This window comes from Pristiophorus japonicus, chromosome 20, assembly GCF_044704955.1.
Source record: "Pristiophorus japonicus isolate sPriJap1 chromosome 20, sPriJap1.hap1, whole genome shotgun sequence".
Classification (NCBI taxonomy): domain Eukaryota; kingdom Metazoa; phylum Chordata; class Chondrichthyes; family Pristiophoridae; genus Pristiophorus; species Pristiophorus japonicus.
In genome coordinates this window covers 24,245,057-24,257,629 of record NC_091996.1, presented here as the reverse complement: position 1 = coordinate 24,257,629, position 12,573 = coordinate 24,245,057, and the positions used below count along the sequence as shown (strand labels likewise).

The following is a 12,573-nucleotide window of genomic DNA, read 5'->3' as shown; positions in this document are numbered from 1 at the left end:
GGGTATCCAAGCCAAAGCTTCCGATATAACAGCGTGGATATCTTGTAGGCCTCCTGTGAATTTCCTCTGAGGGCCGTGCTCAATTATGTACTGATTAGGAGTTCCACAGTCGCACGATGGGGGAAGTTTTAATCTTCCACCTATGGAGAAGGTGGCAGCATCGACCGTGACCGGTTCTGAGGCGATCGATGGTTGTCCACTGTTTGTGAGGAAGGTTTGATCCTTCAGGTTGTACTGTGGGGTCCTCTGTAAGGAATCCATAGAAACATAGAAAATAGGTGCAGGAGCAGGCCATTCGCCCCTTCGAGCCTGCACCACCATTCAATGAGTTCATGGCTGAACATGCAACCTCAGTACCCCATTCCTGCTTTCTCGCCATACCCCTTGATCCCCCTAGTAGTAAGGACTACATCTAACTCCCATCCCCCTTCCATATTAGTTTAACTCTTCCCCAACAGCACCAGCAAACACTTCCCCTAGGTCATTGGTTCCGGTCCTGCCCAGGTGCAGACCGTCCGGTTTGTACTGGTCGCACCTCCCCCAGAACTGGTTCCAATGTTCCAGGAATTTGAATCCCTCCCTTCTGCACCACTCCTCAAGCCACATATTCACCTGAGCTATCCTGCGATTCCTACTCTGACTAGCACATGGCACTGGTAGCAATCCTGAGATTGCTACCTTTGAGGTCCTGCTTTTTAAATATAGCTCCTAGCTCCCTAAATTTGTCTTGTAGGACCTCATCCCATTTTTTCCTATATCGTTGGTACCTATATGCACCACGACAACTGGCTGTTCACCCTCCCGCTCCAAAATGTCCTGCAACCGCTCCGAGGCATCCTTGACCCTTGCACCAGGGAGGGAACATACCATCCTGGAGTCTCGGTTGCGACCGCAGAAACGTCTATCTATTCCCCTTACAATAGAATCCTCTACTATAGCTTTCCCACTCTTTGTCCTGCCCTCCTGTGTGGCAGAGCCACCCACGGTGCCATGGACTTGGCTGCTGCTGCCCTGCCCTGATGAGTCATCCCCCCAACAATACCCAAAGCGGTGTATCTGTTTTGGAGGGGGGTGACTGCAGGGGACTTCTGCACTACCTTCCACTGCTCTTCCTGTTGGTCATCCATTCCCTATCTGTCTGTGTAACTTTTACCTGCGGTCTGACCATTCAGTATGTCACAGTTCTTCAAGCATTTCGCCATCAGTCATCCAGGCTGAGGGGAGATCACTGAAGGGCTTCGGCAACGGTTCAAAATGGCCTTCTAGATTTGAGACGGGTTGGTGGTAGCTTGTTCAAATCGGCACATCTTTTCTTGTGTAGCGGCTCTGCTCTCTGGAGACTGCGTATTCGCGGTGTAGGTGTGGTGGTGCGATGTTTGCAAGCACGGGGAGCCAAGGTATTGGTGTCAATAAAAGTCGGTGATAATTCTCATAAGTAGAATTCAGCTGGACATCAACGGATTTAACATGCGGACTTGAGAGCCATGCCGGAGAGCAGTACTCCGCTGTAGAATGCACCAGGGCGAGTATGGAGGGTTTGAGCGTCTGCTCCCCATGTGGATCCGGCGTTTCTGGATCAAATTGACCCTACTCTTTAGTGTCTTCCCAAGGTCCACTCGCCTTCAAACATGAACTATTATAAATGAAATCCTTAGCCCTTCCAGGCAGAAGACTCCATGTTTAAAGATGGTGGTAGGGAGGGTCAGGTTTAGTAGTAGGCGATTATCCCAGGCTTGCATGTGAGACAGTCACTTTCTGCTTTGACATCTACTCTGTTTTTCTAACTGTTTCCCAGCAATGGCTATGAGCAACTGTTCTGGCCCCCGTTGAGTGCCGATGGCCTTTTGGAGCAGCATTCCTTATTCCATATAAAGTTATGAGCCAACAAGGCAGCTGTTTCACTGAGAGGCCTGTTCATTTCAGTAGTTATTCTTCACCTCCCCCTGAATTCTTCAAGCAACCACAATCTAAGTAAGCGATTGATGGCTCCCTTGTGGTTTTTCATTCTACCAGTACATTTGTCAAGTGCTATTCTACCTCTATGCAGTGGACATTCCTACTTCCTACCTAATTTTCGAGACCTGGCAGACCCCCGCCCCATCCCCCTTCAGATACCACTTCAGATGGCTTTGTTTGTTCGAATTTCCCGGATCTCCTACCATCTCTTATGAATTCCCTCCATGGTATTTCTGCACTAGCCATCCTTCAGCTGTGTGGTGTCCAGTAAACTGCAGGAGTGGCAAGGTTGGGGCGTAGGAGCGGCGAGAGATCGTGGAGTGATGTGATTGGGGCCCAGGGGCAGCACGGGCCTGCCCATACTGCGATACGTGTGCGCACTGGGTCCGTGCAGCAGAGCAGGTCTTCAGTCATCTTGGTTAACCCTTGCCACTGGACCAAGACCTAGCTCTGTCAAGACCGTGTGGTGGTTGATGTGCAACAGCCACCACACGTTTTTAAAAAAAAAACCATGCACAGGCATCTTCCACCCTTCAGGATGTAGTTCAGCATCTGGAATATTAGGTCCTTCATTGAAACACCTGTGAACTCATCCCTTTTTGGCATGGAAGCAAGTCATCCTCGTTTCAAGGGACCGCCTATGATGATGATAGTTTCCTGAACAACCAACTTTTGGGACGATGTCTGCTTTTCAGTTAAAGGGCGGGCTTGTTAAGTTATAGGGACAGTCTCGTCTTCACAGCCGCACACTGATGAGGGATGAGTGGAGACAACTTATCCTGTCCGCTGAGACAGCAGATTCATGCAATGTTCACCGGAAACTGTGAAGATTATTGGCCAATTTAACTCGTATCATTGGTGTTGTGTGGCTTTGACTATTCTTGTAATGCTGTGGAAATTCTCCGTGCTTCGTGTCACCACATCTTCTGTTGAGTTTTAGAGGTAATGACAACAGGATGTTTTAAGCCAGAGCAAGTACACCAGGAACCTGGGAAAAGAATTGAGACGTTTTTCAGCTGTAATCAGAACTCTGCAGTTATGCACGTAATCCATTGGAAATAAATCTGCGGCCAGAATTAAAAAATAATGACACTGACTGAAAACGAAATCGCGAGGAGGACAGGATGAGAGTTTGGAAAGGTGTGTGACAGAATTGGAGACAGAGAGGAGACCACGTTAGGTGGACGTGCTCCAAAATCTCGTGTGCCGAGAAAATATTGACGACTCTCTGTTGAACGGTTTGACTTATTTACGGCCAATATGAAAGCTAGGTTGGCAATGCAGACTTCGAACTGAGTCCATTGCAAAAGAAAGCAGATACACGGTAGCTGTGCGTTGGTTTCCTCCTTAGAGACTTGTACTGAAGCAGGAAATCTCACTGGGTCCCATACCCACAGCGTCGACATGTGTTCGCTCGACAGATGTTGCCTGACCTGCTGAAGGTCTCCAGCGATTTCTGTTGGGTTTTTATTTTCGGGCAGACTTGCTGCTTGACTCCTAATAAATACATAAAAACACCACGGCTCTGTAAATATTCATGCTGAGCACAAAGTATTTATGAACGACTGTCCAGACTAATATTGGCCTGACGATGGATATTTGTACACAGGCGTCGGGAGGTGAATAGTACAATACTCACTGAGTTATACAACGATGTTGTGTGGCTTCACTATTTTGTGTGTCGTTTTCTTTGCTCACACCTTTGTGAAACATCTTGAGTTCTTTCTCTATATTATGGGTGACATGCAAGAAAGAAAGACTTGGATTTATATAGCGCCTTTCATGACCACCAGACGTCTCAAAGCGCTTTACTGCCAATTAAGTATTTTTTGAAGTGCAGACACTGTTGTAATGTGGGAAATGCAGCAGCCAATTTGCGCACAGCAAGCTCTCACAGACAGCACTGTGATCATGGCCAGATAATCTATCTTTTGTGACCTGCTGAGATTTCCAGCATTTTCTGATTTTTAATATTTTTTTCTGTTCTGTTGATCGAGGGATAAATATTGGCCAGGACACCGGGGATAATTCCCTGCTCTTCTTCGAAATAGTGGCCATTGGTATCGTTTACATCCACTTGAGAGGGCAGACGGGGCCTCGGTTTAACATCTCATCCGAAAGACGGCCCCTCCGACCGTGCAGCACTCCCTCAGCACTGCACTGGAGTGTCAGCCTAGATTTCTTCTTTGTGCTCAAATCCCTGGAGTGGGACTTGAACCCACAACCTTCTGACTCGGGGGTGAGAGTGCTATCCTCTGAGCCACAGCTGACTGCTGGTTATTGTAGTAGTAGTAGTAGTAGCTTTGAAACATCCTGAAGTAGTGAAAGGCGCTATATAAATACAAGTTCTTTCTTGTGGTAGTAGCAGTCACCATTTATCAGGAAGTCAGCTCCTCTGTAGGGGTCGCTGAGAGTTTGAACTTTTCAAAATTATTTCCTATTGGCTCGCATGCCCAGAATTTTTATTTGAAATATTTCTGCATGAATTCGCAACATATTTTCTAATTATCTGTTGTGCTGCTCTTGTATGTCTTTCATTACCAATCAGTGGGGGGATAGACTGTCTGACAGCAGTGAGAGAAAGCAGTGCTGTTGTGCCAGCTGGCTGCCCTCTCCTGGTGCCACGCCGAGCCCTATAAAAAGTTCTTACAAGTCAGGACAAATTGCAAAATTTAAAGCACAACATGTTGCATTTTGGACGGAACAGTGAGCAGAGGCAATGTAAGTGAAATGGTACAATTATCGAGAGGCTGCAGGAATAGAGACAAGAAGGATGCCACACTCTCAAATCTTTGATGGCAGGACAAGCTGATAAAGCTGTTTTTAACAAAAAAAAGCATACGGCATCCTTGCCTTTATAAATAGAGGCTGACCACAAAAGCAAAGAAGTTATAAGAACATAAGAAATAGGAGCAGGAGTAGGCCATATGGCCCCTCGAGCCTGCTCCGCCATTCACTAAGATCATGGCTGATCTGATCGTGGACTCGGCTCCACTTCCCTGACGATAACCCCTTATCCCCTTATGATCAACCTTGATAATTCACTGGTTCGGCCCCAGCTGGAGTACTGTGTCCAATTCTGGGCCCCACACTTTAAGACGGATGTCAGGGCCTTGGAGAGGGTGCAGAGGAGATTTACTAGAATGGTACCAGGGACATCAAGGCCCAGGTCAGTGATTGGAGCGGGGGCAGGTACAGCAGGAGCGGCGAGAGAATATCGAGGGACGTGATCGGGGCCCGGGAGAGGCGTGAGTTCGGGGCCCAGAAGAGGCAAGGGCCCACGGACAGCACGGGCCAGCCCACACTGTGATATGTGTGCACACTAGGGGCCCAAGTTTCCACACGATAAAAAACGGGCGCCCCTCCGAGCTGGGCGCCCGTTGTTTTTCGCGCCTAAAACGGCGCCGGAAAAAAAACTCGCGATTCTGGAGCGCCCTGCAGTTCCTTGTCTGTTTGGCGCGGCGCCCAGGGGGGGCGGAGCCTACACTCGCGCCGATTTTGTAAGTGGGAGGGGGGGTGGGTACTATTTAAATTCGTTTTTTTCCTGCCGGCAACGCTGCGCGTGCGGGTTGGAGCGTTCGCGCACGCGCAGTGTGAAGGAAACATTGGCACTCGGCCATTTTTGTAGTTCTTTGCAGCTGTTTAGTTTTTGAACATTTTTTAATAAAAGCACATTGCCCTCAGCACACCAGCGCTGAGAAGGCTGCAGGAAGCCTCAGAAAGTTGAGGCAGCCGTTTCCCGACGACCTCCCCCTTTTGCCGTCGGGAGATGGCTCCTCAATTTCTGAGGCTTCCTGCAGCCTTCTGTCTCCTTCCCTCCCTCCCGGCGTCTGGAATGGCTTCCTCCCCCCCCCCCCCCCCTCGTTCGGTCGGTCGGTTCCCTCCCTCCCGCCCGCCTTCGGGAACGGCTGCCTCGTTTTGTGAGGCTTGCTGCAGCATTCTCCCTGGCTGAAGCACTTTCACACAAGTAGGAAGATGGTTTATTTAATATTTTCTTTGCTTATAAATTTTTATTCAGGTTGGATTTATTTGTATAATATTTGTAGAAGTATAAATAAGGAGTTATTATAGAATTTAATGACTTCCCTTCCCCCCCCACCTCGTTCTGGACGCCTAATTTGTAACCTGCGCCTGATTTTTTAATGTGTAGAACAGGTTTTTTCAGTTCTACAAAAATCTTCACTTGCTCCATTCTCAGTTAGTTTGGAGTACGTTTTCACTGTGGAAACTTTCAAATCAGGCGTCAGTGGCCGGACACGCCCCCTTTTGAAGAAAAAAATTCTGTTCCAAAGTGGAACTGTTCTACCTGACTAGAACTGCAGAAAAAAAAATGTGGAGAATTGCGATTTCTAAGATAGTCCGTTCTCCACCAGTTGCTCCTAAAAATCAGGCGCAAATCATGTGGAAACTTGGGCCCTAGGTCTGTGCAGCAGAGCTGGTCTCCAGTTGTCTTGGTTAACCCTTGCCACTGGACCAAGACCTAGCTCTGTCAAGCCCGTGTGGTGGCTGGTGTGCAACGGCCACCACACGTTAAAAGAATCCACGCACAGGCATCTTCCACCCTTCAAAATGTAGTTCGGGACCTGGAATATTAGCTCCTTCATTGAAACACCTGTGAACTCATCCTTTTTTGGCATGGAAGCAAGTCATCCTCGATTTGAGGGACTGCCTATGATATGATGACCAGGGATGAGGGGCTTTACTTATGTGGAAAGAGTAGAGAATCTGTACTGTTCTCCTTGGAGCAGAGACAGTTAAAGGGCGATCTAATGGAGGTGTTCAAAATTGAGTGGCTTTGATAGAGTAAATAAGGAGAAACAGTCTCCAGTGACAGGAGGGTTGGTAACCAGAGGACACAGATTTAAGATAATTGGCAAAAGAACCAGAGGTGTGAGGAGGTGAAATTTGGAGCTGTGTGGATTTGGAGCTCTTTCAGAGAACTGGTACAGGCACGATGGGCCGAATGGTCACCACCTGTGCTGGAAGATTTGATGAATCTATAAAGCATAAATGTGACGGCCATTTTGCTGAAGGTCAAAAGGAATTGACCAACGACTGTGTTATCTGTAGATCGTGTGTTGGCATATTTACCCCAATTTGGTCTGGTTGACCATGAACCTAGTGATCTTTTCAAGATGGAGAGTGTAAGATTATCCACAGTTTTATTCTTATGGTACAGGGGCAGGGATTCAGGCAATTTGCCAACGATTGATGAACAACCACATCAAGGCTTGTGAAATGTGATCAATTCTGACTGTTGAAAATTAGATGAAAACTTTTAAATTTTTATCCTGATGTTGGACCAGAAAAGAAAAACCTGTTGCATTAATGAAAAGCTTGCGGCTAATATGCAGGAATGCACAGAAACTGCCAACTTCTTCATTTACAGAGAGCGATGTCCTGAAACTGGTTCATGGGACATTTGATGCAAGGAAAGGTAATTTGACGGCTTCAACTTGGCATCCTCCCTCAGAGGCTGGGACATTAACCAAAATAGATCAGATGCATCACCACCCCTCCCCCCCCCCCCCCCCCTCCAAAGTTACCTGCAGGGTTACGGACCTAGAGCTGGTTATTGGGATTAGACTGGATGACCTTTTGTTGGACGGCGCAGATATAATAGTAAGTACTGCAGGGAATAGAATACAGCCAGGGTGATCTCTTGGATTAGCTTTGATCGCCTGGATGGGTCGGAGAGGAATTTTCCCAGATTTTGTCTCCCTAAATTGGCCTGGGTTTTTAATCTGGTTTTTGCCTCTCCCAGGAGATCACATGGCTCCGGTTGAGGTGGCGTGTAGAATGTTTCAGTATAAGGGGTGTCGCAGTTGTGTGAGGCGGACTGGTTGGGCTGGGTGCTCTTTGCCTTTCCTTCATTGTTCATTGGTTTACATGTAACCTTCAGCGCTGCTGACCGAGGGCCGTGCGGCTCTTTGTTGGCCGGCGTGGGCCAGAATGGCCTCCTTCTGCGCTGTAAATTTCTATCTCTATAGATTGGATGTGTAATTGTCCACAAGCACTAAATCAGACACTAGAAAAATGAATACAGTAGATGAAGACAAAAATAATGTGCACTGCTAAAACACCAGGAACAAGTACAGGAAAAATAACACGGACCTCCATTTGCTGTATTAAGTCTCGGCTTACTCAACTCAACGCGAATAATACAGAAGAATGTTTGCATGTGCCCATCATCATGTTTCTTTACAGGCATGTCCAAGCTTAACCTCACTGCTGATCTGAGATGTAGTAGGAGTCTTAGCTAGAAGATGCAGTTTTCTCGTAGTTCCTCTTTCCTAAGAATGATTGTGAATAGTCCTCACTGATAAAGGAATGCTTCTCTCAGCCCTGATTATTTTTCTGTACACTTCTTGCAGTTAAGAATAGCGGGATTACAGGCCCAAGTTTCCCCAGGAGTTGTTCCTTTTTTTTTGGAGCAACTTGATTTTTCTGGACTATCTTTTTAGTTGCAATTCTGGCCATTTAATTTGCACCAGTGTAAGTGAGTTAGTTTTTTTTCTGTAGTTCAGTGTTTTTTATTTCAAAAGGGGGCGTTCCCAGCCACTTACCCCTGTTTTAGGCGTTTGGCCAGCAAATAGTTGCTCCAAACTAACTTAGGGCAGCGTATGTTGCCACTTATGTCCGCGCAGAAAGCAATAAGCAATTAATTAACAAATAAAATAGAAGGAACTCTGCCCCTAAAGTACCGAGACCAAAGTAATAAGCAATCAATAAATAACACATTCAAAAAATAGAAGGAACCCTGCATCTAAAGCACCAAAATCAATCAGTAAATAACACACAAAAAATAGAAGTCCTACCTCAGGGAACGCAGTGGGCCGCCGATGAGGGAGCCCATTGGGCCAGGGCTAGGGGGCGCCCTGCTTCGGCCCCTCCCACACAGCCTGCAGAGCGTGTTTGCAGAAACGGCCTGCCAGGAGCTACTGCACATGTGCGCAGACTCTAGCGCGCACGTGCAGAGGTCCCGGCACTGTGTTCAGCGCCGGGACCTGGCTCCGCCCCCAATCCACTGGGGCCACGCTGTGCCACGACCGAGGAGAGGCTGGGGAGTGGCCAGAATGCTCCTTTTTGTCGGTGCGCTCGGAGGCAGACAAAAACGGTGCCACCTCGGGTGAGGGCGCCAGAAAAACAGGTTAGGGAAACTTTAGCTCCACGTGTCTACATTTAATTATGTGGGTTTGCAAAGGAAAGTTGGAAAATGTTGTGCAGGGTAGTTATATTTTCCACGTATGGTTGAAATGGTGTCCTTGTGTATCCAACTAGTTTGGCTGCCGTGGCTTGCTTAAATATAACCAGATTCATTATATAGCTGAAAATGAGTTACTTGTTGGATTAAACATAGATGTGTAGGTACTTGGATGTGATGGTAAGATTCTGAGTTAGTTAAAGAGTTCAGATCACGGTCGTTCGGCAACTGTGAGAGAATCTCAGCCAAGTCAAAACCTTCAGCGGTACCCCAAGATTTGAGCTCACTTGTGAAATTGTTTCTTTGTTTGTACCAGATCCATTTCAAAATGTGGCAAATTTGGAACTCTTGATGAATTTGCTGTGAAATATTACTGCAACAACTTGCCGTGGCGTCTTTAGTTTGTTTTCTGCCAGGAAACGAAATGAAAAGCTAACGCAAAGTGATACAAGGCAGCAGTTCCACATTTAAGAAGTTTGATGCTAAGAATGACCGGTTTATCACCAGTCCCTTGTGGGGTTCTGTGCGTCACCCACAGTGGAACAAATTTTGCGACCCTGGTGGTTAAATGTCACGTATTTTTAATATTTTAGCTGGCATACAGTTGAGGTCATGCTCACATGCTATAAGATATTTGTCATCTCATCAAAAGTAGTCACGTGTCTGTCTTATGTTAACCTCAACTGAGCATGGAGTAACCGAGCTTGAATTAAGTCACCAGAAAAGTATGAGGGACTTTTCGTCTGATATATCTTTCTTGTAATGGCTGTACGACTGACGTTGCAATTTGTGCATTGAACAGTTCCCATAACCTACCAATGAAACCAGGCGAGATGCAGCAGGTAATCAGGAAGGCGAATGGAATGTTGGCCTTCATTGCGAGAGGAATGGAGTACAAAAGCAGGGAGGTCCTGCTGCAACTGTACAGGGTATTGGTGAGGCCGCACCTGGAGTACTGCGTGCAGTTTTGGTCACCTTACTTAAGGAAGGATATACTAGCCTTGGAGGGGGTACAGAGACGATTCACTAGGCTGATTCCGGAGATGAGGGGGTTACCTTATGATGATAGATTGAGTAGACTTGGGTCTTTACTCGTTGGAGTTCAGAAGGATGAGGGGTGATCTTATAGAAACATTTAAAATAATGAAAGGGATAGACAAGATAGAGGCGGAGAGGTTGTTTCCACTGGTCGGGGAGACTAGAACTAGGGGGCACAGCCTCAAAATACGGGGGAGCCAATTTAAAACCGAGTTGAGAAGGAATTTCTTCTTCCAGAGGGTTGTGAATCTGTGGAATTCTCTGCCCAAGGAAGCAGTTGAGGCTAGCTCATTGAATGTATTCAAATCACAGATAGATCGATTTTTAGCCAATAAGGGAATTGAGGGTTATGGGGAGCGGGCGGGTAAGTGGAGCTGAGTCCACGGCCAGATCAGCCATGATCTTGTTGAGTGGCGGAGCAGGCTCGAGGGGCTAGATGGCCTACTCCTGTTTTATGTTCTTATGAGATGCCAAAGGCGTCAGTTTTTGTTGCAAGGTTATCACTTTCCCTCTGGTGCTCGCTCTAGTCCTGCCGATTGTGCCGGTGTCAGTTCTACCATTTGCGATGCCTGCTTCCAAGCCAGCATAGACTCAGCTGCCCGTCTCATGGTTCAGAAGAATGCCTCACCACATTGACCACTAGCACCGCTGCAGATTTCTGGAGATTGCATTACAAAAGTTGTAGGGCTGGACTTTAGGCTTTTTCTGTTTACAGGCCGGAAACGGAGGTGGGGCGAGAAAGTTACCGTCCGGGAACAGTTTGCGCTTTGGTGAGGAAGTTTCGGCATCTGGGCCCTGCGTCGGGAGGCGGCATACACTTCTCGTGGCGCAGAAATGAGAACGTCACGAACTAAAGTGCTGGTCCGTGTCCGTTCCGAGAGACACCTGGTAGGGGGGTGGGGGGGGCGGGGAACCTTGAAAAAACACAAAAACTGTTATGCATGCTTGTATTGTTATATGATGTCTGTAACACTGACTGTACCTTTACACTGTACCCACCTTACCTGTACACCAGAGGGTGCTGCTGCTGGAGACCTGCTGCAGCTAACCCAGTATAAAAGGGAGCTCACAGCTTGGTATCCTCACTCGAGGAGCTGCAAATAAAGGACTACAGCCTACACAGTTTGAGTACTATACCCCTGCCTTGTGGAGTCATTAACAAGGTGCCTACATACACAATAAAAACATTCCCAAAACATTGCCCACGCCACCACAACACACATCGCTAAAAGAACAAACACTCGCACTTACCTTTGCAACACTTTGTCTTCCTTTGCACCGCCAGCTTTGCTGGACCGTGCTGATTTCCCAGGCGGTCGTTGCGGGCGCACTTCCGGGCGGATGGATCAGGCAAAAGCCCAAACTCCTGCCGGTGTCGCAACCAGAGGCATTGCACGCCCGGCGCAGCTCTTCCCGGCGGTGCTGCTCAGCACCTCCGCAAAACGGGACCGGAAGATCGCGACGGGGCGCAGGAGGTCTGAAGGCCGCCTTTCACCCCACTCCGGGGCAAAACCCGGAGCGCAACGGACTGGAAAATCCAGCCCGTAGTCTCCAAATACTCGAGGTAGATGTGAGCAGTGGAAAAGACAGCATGCCAAGCTGCTGGCCAAACATGCTCACTGTGACTCGAAGGCGATTTATAGAATGTCGAATTAACTTGAGATACAGTTACAGATTAATGCTCTACGTCTAAAAATACAGTGGGATTTGTTTTTATGTTGACTGCTTTTCCTATATTGTATATCAATTCTTCACAACTGCACTCAGCTCGGCAATAAATAGGACTGGTCACATGTTCACCCATGCTTGGACATAGAACGTATTCCACTGGCGGACTCGGTTCTAATTCGTGGAGCTCAAGAGGAGTTAGCTTCTGTATCTGATGGGTCAATGTGCAGCACTGCATTTGTGGTGTGACATGGCACAGGGAAGGGTTCAAAGAATGGTTGCAAGTCCTAATTTGACGAGCACTGAAGAAGGCTAAGGGAGCTGAGGTTATCTCGTTGCAGGAAGGGAGACTAAAGGGGAATGAGGGAGAGACATAGTCCTCGAGGCCGAAATTCGGTAACACCCCGTTTGAGGGCAGTAACCGAGGTGAAGCTGGACTTCCTGCACCCGGCGTAGAAGTACCGTCCCGGCTGCGAAAATGGGGTTACCGCCCCCGAGAGGAAGTGGAGCGCAATGTCGGGGCGCCCCACTTCCTCTCGAGGATGGGACCGGGGCGCAAAGCGCGGGCGTTTTTCAGCGTTACGTGGAGCGCCGCGCAGCGCTGGCGGGGGAACAGGGCCCTCCCCTTCTGTTAAAGGGCAGGGCACGCTGCGAGCTCTGCAGTGGGGCGAGGGGGGCCACCACTTCTCTCACCAGGGAGCGGGGTG

The 12,573-nt window shown here is 48.1% G+C and overlaps 1 protein-coding gene and 1 long non-coding RNA gene across 6 annotated transcripts in view; one reads left to right on the top strand and one right to left on the bottom strand.

Moving 5' to 3' along the window:
* Positions 1–11,780, bottom strand: part of LOC139232440 (uncharacterized) — a 32,401-nt gene extending 20,621 nt beyond the window's left edge. Inside the window, exon 1 of the long non-coding RNA XR_011588006.1 lies at positions 11,450–11,780. This is a non-coding gene — a long non-coding RNA (uncharacterized lncRNA). The remainder of the gene's footprint in view (positions 1–11,449) is intronic.
* Positions 1–12,573, top strand: part of LOC139232442 (ras-specific guanine nucleotide-releasing factor RalGPS1-like) — a 1,066,646-nt gene that overhangs the window by 722,813 nt on the left and 331,260 nt on the right. The gene's annotated exons all lie outside the window — the stretch shown is intronic.